At 37.8% G+C, this 14,366-nt stretch overlaps 2 protein-coding genes across 13 annotated transcripts in view; one reads left to right on the forward strand and one right to left on the reverse strand.

Moving 5' to 3' along the window:
- The window catches only part of ARAF (A-Raf proto-oncogene, serine/threonine kinase), a 53,223-nt gene extending 41,448 nt beyond the window's left edge, over nucleotides 1-11,775 (reverse strand). The window contains exon 1 of the mRNA XM_056541233.1: nucleotides 11,672-11,775. The gene's annotated coding sequence lies outside the window, so the exon portion shown is untranslated. The remainder of the gene's footprint in view (nucleotides 1-11,671) is intronic.
- Nucleotides 11,776-11,881: 106 nt separating this feature from the next.
- Nucleotides 11,882-14,366, forward strand: part of ZNF618 (zinc finger protein 618) — a 140,206-nt gene continuing 137,721 nt past the window's right edge. For 9 of the 12 annotated variants that reach the window (XM_056541215.1, XM_056541219.1, XM_056541216.1 and 6 more), the window contains exon 1: nucleotides 11,882-12,007. The gene's annotated coding sequence lies outside the window, so the exon portion shown is untranslated. Of the gene's footprint in view, nucleotides 12,008-12,140; nucleotides 12,466-14,366 lie in introns of those variants that run through there. The other 3 variants (XM_056541217.1, XM_056541218.1, XM_056541212.1) reach the window with 1 other exon arrangement.

Consider the following 14,366-nt stretch of genomic DNA (forward strand, 5'->3'; position numbering starts at 1 on the left):
TCAGGTATATACTATACACAGGTCCTCATATAGTATACACTGTACAGCACTGGACTATTATAAGGTTATTATAACACAGTCAGGTATATACTATACACAGGCCCCATATAGTATACACTGTACAGCACTGGACTATTATATGGTTATTATAACACAGTCAGGTATATACTATACACAGGCCCATATAGTGTACACTGTACAGCACTGGACTATTATAAGGTTATTATAACACAGGTATATACTATACACAGGCCTCATATAGTGTACACTGTACAGCACTGGACTATTATAAGGTTATTATAACACAGTCAGGTATATACTATACACAGGCCTCATATAGTGTACACTGTACAGCACTGGACTATTATAAGGTTATTATAACACAGTCAGGTATATACTATACACAGGCCTCATATAGTGTACACTGTACAGCACTGGACTATTATAAGGTTATTATAACACAGGTATATACTATACACAGGCCTCATATAGTGTACACTGTACAGCACTGGACTATTATAAGGTTATTATAACAGTCAGGTATATACTATACACAGGCCTCATATAGTATACACTGTACAGCACTGGACTATTATAAGGTTATTATAACACAGTCAGGTATATACTATACACAGGCCCCATATAGTATACACTGTACAGCACTGGACTATTATAAGGTTATTATAACAGTCAGGTATATACTATACACAGGCCTCATATAGTATACACTGTACAGCACTGGACTATTATAAGGTTATTATAACACAGTCAGGTATATACTATACACAGGCCCATATAGTATACACTGTACAGCACTGGACTATTATAAGGTTATTATAACACAGTCAGGTATATACTATACACAGGCCTCATATAGTGTACACTGTACAGCACTGGACTATTATAAAGGTTATTATAACAGTCAGGTATATACTATACACAGGCCTCATATAGTATACACTGTACAGCACTGGACTATTATAAGGTTATTATAACACAGTCAGGTATATATACTATACACAGGCCCCATATAGTATACACTGTACAGCACTGGACTATTATAAGGTTATTATAACACAGTCAGGTATATATACTATACACAGGCCCCATATAGTATACACTGTACAGCACTGGACTATTATAAGGTTATTATAACACAGTCAGGTATATACTATACACAGGCCTCATATAGTATACACTGTACAGCACTGGACTATTATATGGTTATTATAACACAGTCAGGTATATACTATACACAGGCCCCATATAGTATACACTGTACAGCACTGGACTATTATATGGTTATTATAACACAGTCAGGTATATACTATACACAGGCCTCATATATAGTATACACTGTACAGCACTGGACTATTATATGGTTATTATAACACAGTCAGGTATATACTATACACAGGCCTCATATAGTGTACACTGTACAGCACTGGACTATTATATGGTTATTATAACACAGTCAGGTATATACTATACACAGGCCCCATATATAGTATACACTGTACAGCACTGGACTATTATATGGTTATTATAACACAGTCAGGTATATACTATACACAGGCCCCATATAGTGTACACTGTACAGCACTGGACTATTATAAGGTTATTATAACACAGTCAGGTATATACTATACACAGGCCCCATATAGTATACACTGTACAGCACTGGACTATTATATGGTTATTATAACACAGTCAGGTATATACTATACACAGGCCCCATATAGTATACACTGTACAGCACTGGACTATTATAAGGTTATTATAACACAGTCAGGTATATATACTATACACAGGCCCCATATAGTGTACACTGTACAGCACTGGACTATTATATGGTTATTATAACACAGGTATATACTATACACAGGCCTCATATAGTATACACTGTACAGCACTGGACTATTATAAGGTTATTATAACACAGTCAGGTATATACTATACACAGGCCCCATATAGTGTACACAGTACAGCACTGGACTATTATAAGGTTATTATAACACAGTCAGGTATATACTATACACAGGCCTCATATAGTGTACACTGTACAGCACTGGACTATTATAAGGTTATTATAACACAGTCAGGTATATACTATACACAGGCCTCATCTAGTGTACACTGTACAGCACTGGACTATTATAAGGTTATTATAACACAGTCAGGTATATACTATACACAGGCCTCATCTAGTGTACACTGTACAGCACTGGACTATTATAGTGGTTATTATAACACAGTCAGGTATATATACTATACACAGGCCCCATATAGTATACACTGTACAGCACTGGACTATTATAAGGTTATTATAACACAGTCAGGTATATACTATACACAGGCCCCATATAGTATACACTGTACAGCACTGGACTATTATAAGGTTATTATAACACAGTCAGGTATATACTATACACAGGCCTCATATAGTGTACACTGTACAGCACTGGACTATTATAAGGTTATTATAACACAGTCAGGTATATACTATACACAGGCCCCATATAGTGTACACAGTACAGCACTGGACTATTATAAGGTTATTATAACACAGTCAGGTATATACTATACACAGGCCCCATATAGTATACACTGTACAGCACTGGACTATTATAAGGTTATTATAACACAGTCAGGTATATATACTATACACAGGCCCCATATAGTATACACTGTACAGCACTGGACTATTATATGGTTATTATAACACAGTCAGGTATATACTATACACAGGCCCCATATAGTATACACTGTACAGCACTGGACTATTATAAGGTTATTATAACACAGTCAGGTATATACTATACACAGGCCTCATATAGTATACACTGTACAGCACTGGACTATTATATGGTTATTATAACACAGTCAGGTATATACTATACACAGGCCCCATATAGTATACACTGTACAGCACTGGACTATTATAAGGTTATTATAACACAGTCAGGTATATACTATACACAGGCCTCATATAGTATACACTGTACAGCACTGGACTATTATAAAGGTTATTATAACACAGTCATGTATATACTATACACAGGCCTCATATAGTATACACAGTACAGCACTGGACTATTATAAGGTTATTATAACACAGTCAGGTATATACTATACACAGGCCTCATATAGTATACACTGTACAGCACTGGACTATTATATGGTTTATTATAACACAGTCAGGTATATACTATACACAGGCCTCATATATAGTGTACACTGTACAGCACTGGACTATTATATAGTTATTATAACACAGTCAGGTATATATACTATACACAGGCCCCATATAGTGTACACTGTACAGCACTGGACTATTATATGGTTATTATAACACAGTCAGGTATATATACTATACACAGGCCCCATATAGTGTACACTGTACAGCACTGGACTATTATAAGGTTATTATAACACAGTCAGGTATATATACTATACACAGGCCCCATATAGTATACACTGTACAGCACTGGACTATTATATGGTTATTATAACACAGTCAGGTATATACTATACACAGGCCTCATATAGTATACACTGTACAGCACTGGACTATTATAAGGTTATTATAACACAGTCAGGTATATATACTATACACAGGCCCCATATAGTGTACACTGTACAGCACTGGACTATTATAAGGTTATTATAACACAGTCAGGTATATACTATACACAGGCCCCATATAGTATACACTGTACAGCACTGGACTATTATAAGGTTATTATAACACAGTCAGGTATATACTATACACAGGCCTCATATAGTGTACACTGTACAGCACTGGACTATTATAAGGTTATTATAACACAGTCAGGTATATACTATACACAGGCCCCATATAGTGTACACTGTACAGCACTGGACTATTATAAGGTTATTATAACACAGTCAGGTATATACTATACACAGGCCTCATATAGTGTACACTGTACAGCACTGGACTATTATAAGGTTATTATAACACAGTCAGGTATATACTATACACAGGCCTCATATAGTATACACTGTACAGCACTGGACTATTATAAGGTTATTATAACACAGTCAGGTATATATACTATACACAGGCCCCATATAGTATACACTGTACAGCACTGGACTATTATAAGGTTATTATAACACAGTTAGGTATATACTATACACAGGCCTCATATAGTGTACACTGTACAGCACTGGACTATTATAAGGTTATTATAACACAGTCAGGTATATACTATACACAGGCCTCATATAGTATACACTGTACAGCACTGGACTATTATAAGGTTATTATAACACAGTCAGGTATATATACTATACACAAGCCTCATATAGTATACACTGTACAGCACTGGACTATTATATGGTTATTATAACACAGTCAGGTATATACTATACACAGGCCCCATATAGTATACACTGTACAGCACTGGACTATTATAAGGTTATTATAACACAGTCAGGTATATACTATACACAGGCCTCATATATAGTATACACTGTACAGCACTGGACTATTATAAAGGTTATTATAACACAGTCAGGTATATATACTATACACAGGCCCCATATAGTGTACACTGTACAGCACTGGACTATTATATGGTTATTATAACACAGTCAGGTATATATACTATACACAGGCCCCATATAGTGTACACTGTACAGCACTGGACTATTATAAGGTTATTATAACACAGTCAGGTATATATACTATACACAGGCCCCATATAGTATACACTGTACAGCACTGGACTATTATAAGGTTATTATAACACAGTCAGGTATATATACTATACACAGGCCCCATATAGTGTACACTGTACAGCACTGGACTATTATAAGGTTATTATAACACAGTCAGGTATATACTATACACAGGCCTCATATAGTGTACACTGTACAGCACTGGACTATTATATGGTTATTATAACACAGTCAGGTATATACTATACACAGGCCTCATATAGTATACACTGTACAGCACTGGACTATTATAAGGTTATTATAACACAGTCAGGTATATATACTATACACAGGCCCCATATAGTGTACAATGTACAGCACTGGACTATTATAAGGTTATTATAACACAGTCAGGTATATACTATACACAGGCCCCATATAGTATACACTGTACAGCACTGGACTATTATAAGGTTATTATAACACAGTCAGGTATATACTATACACAGGCCTCATATAGTGTACACTGTACAGCACTGGACTATTATAAGGTTATTATAACACAGTCAGGTATATACTATACACAGGCCCCATATAGTGTACACTGTACAGCACTGGACTATTATAAGGTTATTATAACACAGTCAGGTATATACTATACACAGGCCTCATATAGTGTACACTGTACAGCACTGGACTATTATAAGGTTATTATAACACAGTCAGGTATATACTATACACAGGCCTCATATAGTATACACTGTACAGCACTGGACTATTATAAGGTTATTATAACACAGTCAGGTATATATACTATACACAGGCCCCATATAGTATACACTGTACAGCACTGGACTATTATAAGGTTATTATAACACAGTCAGGTATATACTATACACAGGCCTCATATAGTGTACACTGTACAGCACTGGACTATTATAAGGTTATTATAACACAGTCAGGTATATACTATACACAGGCCTCATATAGTATACACTGTACAGCACTGGACTATTATAAGGTTATTATAACACAGTCAGGTATATATACTATACACAGGCCTCATATAGTATACACTGTACAGCACTGGACTATTATATGGTTATTATAACACAGTCAGGTATATATACTATACACAGGCCCCATATAGTATACACTGTACAGCACTGGACTATTATAAGGTTATTATAACACAGTCAGGTATATACTATACACAGGCCCCATATAGTATACACTGTACAGCACTGGACTATTATAAGGTTATTATAACACAGTGAGGTATATACTATACACAGGCCCCATATAGTGTACACTGTACAGCACTGGACTATTATAAGGTTATTATAACACAGTCAGGTATATACTATACACAGGCCCCATATATAGTATACACTGTACAGCACTGGACTATTATATGGTTATTATAACACAGTCAGGTATATACTATACACAGGCCCCATATAGTGTACACTGTACAGCACTGGACTATTATAAGGTTATTATAACACAGTCAGGTATATACTATACACAGGCCCCATATAGTATACACTGTACAGCACTGGACTATTATAAGGTTATTATAACACAGTCAGGTATATATACTATACACAGGCCCCATATAGTGTACACTGTACAGCACTGGACTATTATAAGGTTATTATAACACAGTCAGGTATATACTATACACAGGCCCCATATAGTATACACTGTACAGCACTGGACTATTATAAGGTTATTATAACACAGTCAGGTATATACTATACACAGGCCTCATATAGTATACACTGTACAGCACTGGACTATTATAAGGTTATTATAACACAGTCAGGTATATATACTATACACAGGCCCCATATAGTATACACTGTACAGCACTGGACTATTATAAGGTTATTATAACACAGTCAGGTATATACTATACACAGGCCTCATATAGTGTACACTGTACAGCACTGGACTATTATAAGGTTATTATAACACAGTCAGGTATATATACTATACACAGGCCTCATATATAGTGTACACTGTACAGCACTGGACTATTATATGGTTATTATAACACAGTCAGGTATATACTATACACAGGCCCCATATATAGTGTACACTGTACAGCACTGGACTATTATATGGTTATTATAACACAGTCAGGTATATACTATACACAGGCCTCATATATAGTGTACACTGTACAGCACTGGACTATTATATGGTTATTATAACACAGTCAGGTATATACTATACACAGGCCCCATATATAGTGTACACTGTACAGCACTGGACTATTATAAGGTTATTATAACACAGTCAGGTATATACTATACACAGGCCCCATATAGTGTACACAGTACAGCACTGGACTATTATAAGGTTATTATAACACAGTCAGGTATATACTATACACAGGCCCCATATAGTATACACTGTACAGCACTGGACTATTATAAGGTTATTATAACACAGTCAGGTATATACTATACACAGGCCCCATGTAGTATACACTGTACAGCACTGGAATATTATAAGGTTATTATAACACAGTCAGGTATATATACTATACACAGGCCCCATATAGTGTACACTGTACAGCACTGGACTATTATAAGGTTATTATAACACAGTCAGGTATATATACTATACACAGGCCCCATATAGTATACACTGTACAGCACTGGACTATTATATGGTTATTATAACACAGTCAGGTATATACTATACACAGGCCTCATATAGTATACACTGTACAGCACTGGACTATTATAAGGTTATTATAACACAGTCAGGTATATATACTATACACAGGCCCCATATAGTGTACACTGTACAGCACTGGACTATTATAAGGTTATTATAACACAGTCAGGTATATACTATACACAGGCCCCATATAGTATACACTGTACAGCACTGGACTATTATAAGGTTATTATAACACAGTCAGGTATATACTATACACAGGCCTCATATAGTGTACACTGTACAGCACTGGACTATTATAAGGTTATTATAACACAGTCAGGTATATACTATACACAGGCCTCATATAGTATACACTGTACAGCACTGGACTATTATAAGGTTATTATAACACAGTCAGGTATATATACTATACACAGGCCCCATATAGTATACACTGTACAGCACTGGACTATTATAAGGTTATTATAACACAGTCAGGTATATACTATACACAGGCCCCATATAGTGTACACTGTACAGCACTGGACTATTATAAGGTTATTATAACACAGTCAGGTATATACTATACACAGGCCTCATATAGTATACACTGTACAGCACTGGACTATTATAAGGTTATTATAACACAGGTATATACTATACACAGGCCTCATATAGTATACACTGTACAGCACTGGACTATTATAAGGTTATTATAACACAGTCAGGTATATACTATACACAGGCCTCATATAGTATACACTGTACAGCACTGGACTATTATATGGTTATTATAACACAGTCAGGTATATACTATACACAGGCCCCATATAGTATACACTGTACAGCACTGGACTATTATAAGGTTATTATAACACAGTCAGGTATATACTATACACAGGCCCCATATAGTATACACTGTACAGCACTGGACTATTATAAGGTTATTATAACACAGTGAGGTATATACTATACACAGGCCCCATATAGTGTACACTGTACAGCACTGGACTATTATAAGGTTATTATAACACAGTCAGGTATATACTATACACAGGCCCCATATATAGTATACACTGTACAGCACTGGACTATTATATGGTTATTATAACACAGTCAGGTATATACTATACACAGGCCCCATATAGTGTACACTGTACAGCACTGGACTATTATAAGGTTATTATAACACAGTCAGGTATATACTATACACAGGCCCCATATAGTATACACTGTACAGCACTGGACTATTATATGGTTATTATAACACAGTCAGGTATATATACTATACACAGGCCCCATATAGTATACACTGTACAGCACTGGACTATTATAAGGTTATTATAACACAGTCAGGTATATATACTATACACAGGCCCCATATAGTGTACACTGTACAGCACTGGACTATTATAAGGTTATTATAACACAGTCAGGTATATATACTATACACAGGCCCCATATAGTGTACACTGTACAGCACTGGACTATTATAAAGGTTATTATAACACAGTCAGGTATATACTATACACAGGCCTCATATAGTATACACTGTACAGCACTGGACTATTATAAGGTTATTATAACACAGTCAGGTATATACTATACACAGGCCCCATATAGTGTACACAGTACAGCACTGGACTATTATAAGGTTATTATAACACAGTCAGGTATATACTATACACAGGCCCCATATAGTATACACTGTACAGCACTGGACTATTATAAGGTTATTATAACACAGTCAGGTATATATACTATACACAGGCCCCATATAGTATACACTGTACAGCACTGGACTATTATATGGTTATTATAACACAGTCAGGTATATATACTATACACAGGCCCCATATAGTATACACTGTACAGCACTGGACTATTATAAGGTTATTATAACACAGTCAGGTATATACTATACACAGGCCCCATATAGTGTACACTGTACAGCACTGGACTATTATAAGGTTATTATAACACAGTCAGGTATATACTATACACAGGCCCCATATAGTGTACACTGTGCAGCACTGGACTATTATAAGGTTATTATAACACAGTCAGGTATATATACTATACACAGGCCCCATATAGTGTACACTGTACAGCACTGGACTATTATAAGGTTATTATAACACAGTCAGGTATATACTATACACAGGCCCCATATAGTATACACTGTACAGCACTGGACTATTATAAGGTTATTATAACACAGTCAGGTATATATACTATACACAGGCCCCATATAGTGTACACTGTACAGCACTGGACTATTATAAGGTTATTATAACACAGTCAGGTATATACTATACACAGGCCCCATATAGTATACACTGTACAGCACTGGACTATTATATGGTTATTATAACACAGTCAGGTATATATACTATACACAGGCCCCATATAGTATACACTGTACAGCACTGGACTATTATAAGGTTATTATAACACAGTCAGGTATATATACTATACACAGGCCCCATATAGTATACACTGTACAGCACTGGACTATTATATGGTTATTATAACACAGTCAGGTATATATACTATACACAGGCCCCATATAGTATACACTGTACAGCACTGGACTATTATAAGGTTATTATAACACAGTCAGGTATATACTATACACAGGCCTCATATATAGTGTACACTGTACAGCACTGGACTATTATATGGTTATTATAACACAGTCAGGTATATATACTATACACAGGCCCCATATAGTATACACTGTACAGCACTGGACTATTATAAGGTTATTATAACACAGTCAGGTATATACTATACACAGGCCCCATATAGTGTACACTGTACAGCACTGGACTATTATAAGGTTATTATAACACAGTCAGGTATATACTATACACAGGCCCCATATAGTATACACTGTACAGCACTGGACTATTATAAGGTTATTATAACACAGTCAGGTATATACTATACACAGGCCCCATATAGTATACACTGTACAGCACTGGACTATTATAAGGTTATTATAACACAGTCAGGTATATACTATACACAGGCCCCATATAGTGTACACTGTACAGCACTGGACTATTATAAGGTTATTATAACAGTCAGGTATATACTATACACAGGCCCCATATAGTATACACTGTACAGCACTGGACTATTATAAGGTTATTATAACACAGTCAGGTATATATACTATACACAGGCCCCATATAGTGTACACTGTACAGCACTGGACTATTATATGGTTATTATAACACAGTCAGGTATATACTATACACAGGCCCCATATAGTATACACTGTACAGCACTGGACTATTATAAGGTTATTATAACACAGTCAGGTATATACTATACACAGGCCCCATATAGTGTACACTGTACAGCACTGGACTATTATAAGGTTATTATAACACAGTCAGGTATATACTATACACAGGCCCCATATAGTATACACTGTACAGCACTGGACTATTATATGGTTATTATAACACAGTCAGGTATATATACTATACACAGGCCCCATATAGTGTACACTGTACAGCACTGGACTATTATAAGGTTATTATAACACAGTCAGGTATATACTATACACAGGCCCCATATAGTATACACTGTACAGCACTGGACTATTATAAGGTTATTATAACACAGTCAGGTATATACTATACACAGGCCCCATATAGTATACACTGTACAGCACTGGACTATTATAAGGTTATTATAACACAGTCAGGTATATACTATACACAGGCCCCATATAGTATACACTGTACAGCACTGGACTATTATAAGGTTATTATAACACAGTCAGGTATATATACTATACACAGGCCTCATATAGTGTACACTGTACAGCACTGGACTATTATAAGGTTATTATAACACAGTCAGGTATATACTATACACAGGCCCCATATAGTGTACACTGTATAGCACTGGACTATTATATGGTTATTATAACACAGTCAGGTATATACTATACACAGGCCCCATATAGTATACACTGTACAGCACTGGACTATTATATGGTTATTATAACACAGTCAGGTATATACTATACACAGGCCTCATATAGTATACACTGTACAGCACTGGACTATTATATGGTTATTATAACACAGTCAGGTATATACTATACACAGGCCCCATATAGTATACACTGTACAGCACTGGACTATTATATGGTTATTATAACACAGTCAGGTACACACACACACACACACACTACAGGACGTGTAATTACGTTCCAGCCGCTTCCCGGCATACCCCAGCTGACGTTACGGAATGTGGTGACGTCACGCCGGGACCCGCGCCTACTCACCCGGTGCTGGGAGCCGCCGCCGCCGCCGCCATGTCACACGGAGAACGTCCCGGCCCCGCCCCCTCCTGCGCCCAGGTCTCCGGGGGAGACGAGGAACCGCGGCGTCCTATTGGTGGAGAGAAACGTCAGTCAATTAGACGTCTGTCGGATCCTCCCAGGGCCCGAGAGAAGGGAAAGGGCGGCAGTGACGTCACCGAAGGGCGGGGCAGAGTCGGCGGTGACGTAATACGGATAACCTGAAGGAGAAGGCGTGGCCGCTCTGTGTATTTCTGTAGCTCTATGTAGACAGCTCTACGGTCCGCTTCCTGATATACTTCGCCTCATGTTGGTAAACCGGTGGGTCTTCTCCTCAAATGAAGTGCAACTAATACCTGGGGATTTAGCCAATCAGAAGGCCCTAGCAACCTATCACAGCGCAGCTTTCATTTCTTTAAACAGCTGTGGTAAAACGAAAGCTAAGAGCTGATTGGTTGCTAAGGGCCTCATTGATTAAAAATGGACCTTTTTGTCCATAGCAACCAGTCTGCTGTGATAAAAGGAAAGCTGTGGTTGCTAGGGGCAACAAAGACTTTATTAGTTTTCAGCCTTTAGGCTTCAACCCGTGGCACTCCAGCTGTTGTAAAACTACAACTCCCAGCATGTCTGGATCTTAAAGAGAGATTGTGTCAATCTTGGCCACTTTACTACCATAAACAGCACCACACCCGTCCATGGGTCACGTCTGGTATAGCAACTAAAAAGCTCAATTTTGACGTGTTTCTAAAATTGCCTCAGATGAAGGAATACAGTAATAGGTAGGTTGGGAGCCTAAGGCTACGTTCACACGCTGTAAACTATGTGCGGAATGTCCACAGGGGGGGGGAGGGGGGGGAACATTTCCCAAAGCTACATGTTCAGTCAGCGCTAGGACCGCTCGGAAATGCGCGCTCGCCATGGATAACAACACATTTTTTAAAGCGGAATCTGCAGAAACAGTCAACCTGCGGAAGCTACACTCAGGATTTCAACAGCAGATGTATTTGGCTGCAGAAATTCCACTGTGTGCACAGCGCAGCAAAATCCCTTTGAAATCAATGGGACTCTGCTGCAGCGGAATTTCTGAGCTGAATATTTCCACAGAATTCAGCCCTGTGAACATGGCCTAATAAACTGTAAGGCTCGGTTCACACTACGGAATTTCCGCCTGCAACTCCGCTTTGTAATTGCAGGAAGAAATTCCGCTTGCTAAAATGTATAGTGTAGTGAATGGGTTTCCGTTCACAAATTCACACTTCGGAATTTGTGAAGCGGAATTTGTGAACGGAAAATCCGCTTGGAAATTTCCGCCTGAAGAATGGCGTTGCTCATTCTTCAAGCGGAAATACTCGCGGAACACATTGCAATCTATTGGAGACTGCAGTGTCCGCTCGGTCCTAGCGCCGACTGATTCAGTCAGCGCTAGCTGCACACAGGGTCTCCGGGCAGAAATTTTCTGCCCGGAGATTCCGTAGTGTTAAAGGGGTACTCCGGTGGAAAACATGTTTTTTTTTTTTTAAATGAACTGCTGCCAGAAAGTTAAACATATTTGTAAATTACTTCTATTAAAAAAATCTTAATCCTTCCAGTACTTATTAGCTGCTGAATACTATAGAGGGAATTCTTTTTTTTTTTTGGAACACAGAGCTCTCTGCTGACATCACGAGCACAGTGCTCTCTGCTGACATCTCTGTCCATTTTAAGAACTGTCCAGAGTAGGAGAAAATCCCCATAGCAAACATATGCTGCTCTGGACAGTTCCTAAAATGGACAAAGATGTCAGCAGAGAGCACGGTAGTCATGATGTCAGCAGAGAGCTCTGTGTTCTGAAAAGAAAAGAATACCCTCTGTAGTATTCAGCAGCTAATAAGTACTGGAAAGATGAAGGTTTTTTAATAGAAGTCATTTTTTTTTCTTTTTGTTTGTTTTTTGCTTTTTGGTCCTTTTTTTTTCCCCTTTCCCCAGCAGATTCCCTGCAGCGGATTTCGCTACCTTTGACTTCACGAGTCAGCAGAAAATCCGCAATAGTGGCAGATTTGGGGATTTTTCTCTGACACGCTGAAGTCAATGCTAGTGAAATCCCTTAGGGTTCGTGTGTGTGTGTATATTTTAGTGCATATTTTGTTGTAGTTTTTTTTTTATATGGTTAATCACCGGACTACCCCTTTCATAGACTGTCTATATTGCTTTAGAAAATATCTGTATGGTTCCTAAGGAAATGTTTTCCAAGCAGGGTGCCTCCAGCTGTTGCAAAACTACAACTCCCAGCATGCCCGGACAGCCGAAGGCTGTCCGGGCATGCTGGGAGTTGTAGTTTTGCAACAGCTGGAGGCACCCTACTTTTGGAAACACTGCTCTAAGGAATCTCTGTTCTAAGGAAATGTTTTCCAAGCAGGGCGCCTCCAGCTGTTGCAAAACTACAGCTCCCAGCATGCCCGGACAGCCGAAGGCTATCCGGTCATGCTGGGAGTTGTAGTTTTGCAACAGCTGGAGGCACCCTACTTTTGGAAACACTGCTCTAAGGAATCTCTGTTCCGGGTGGAGATTCCGTCAGCTGCACTCACCAACCCATCGATGCTAGAACCGTCACCATTTCTGGCATTAAAGACCTTTTTTGGGAGAATCCAGAATATGAATTGACTGTTTAACTTTCTGGCACCAGTTGATTTAAAAAAAAGTT

Source organism: Hyla sarda, chromosome 9, assembly GCF_029499605.1.
Source record: "Hyla sarda isolate aHylSar1 chromosome 9, aHylSar1.hap1, whole genome shotgun sequence".
In the NCBI taxonomy this organism is placed as follows: domain Eukaryota; kingdom Metazoa; phylum Chordata; class Amphibia; order Anura; family Hylidae; genus Hyla; species Hyla sarda.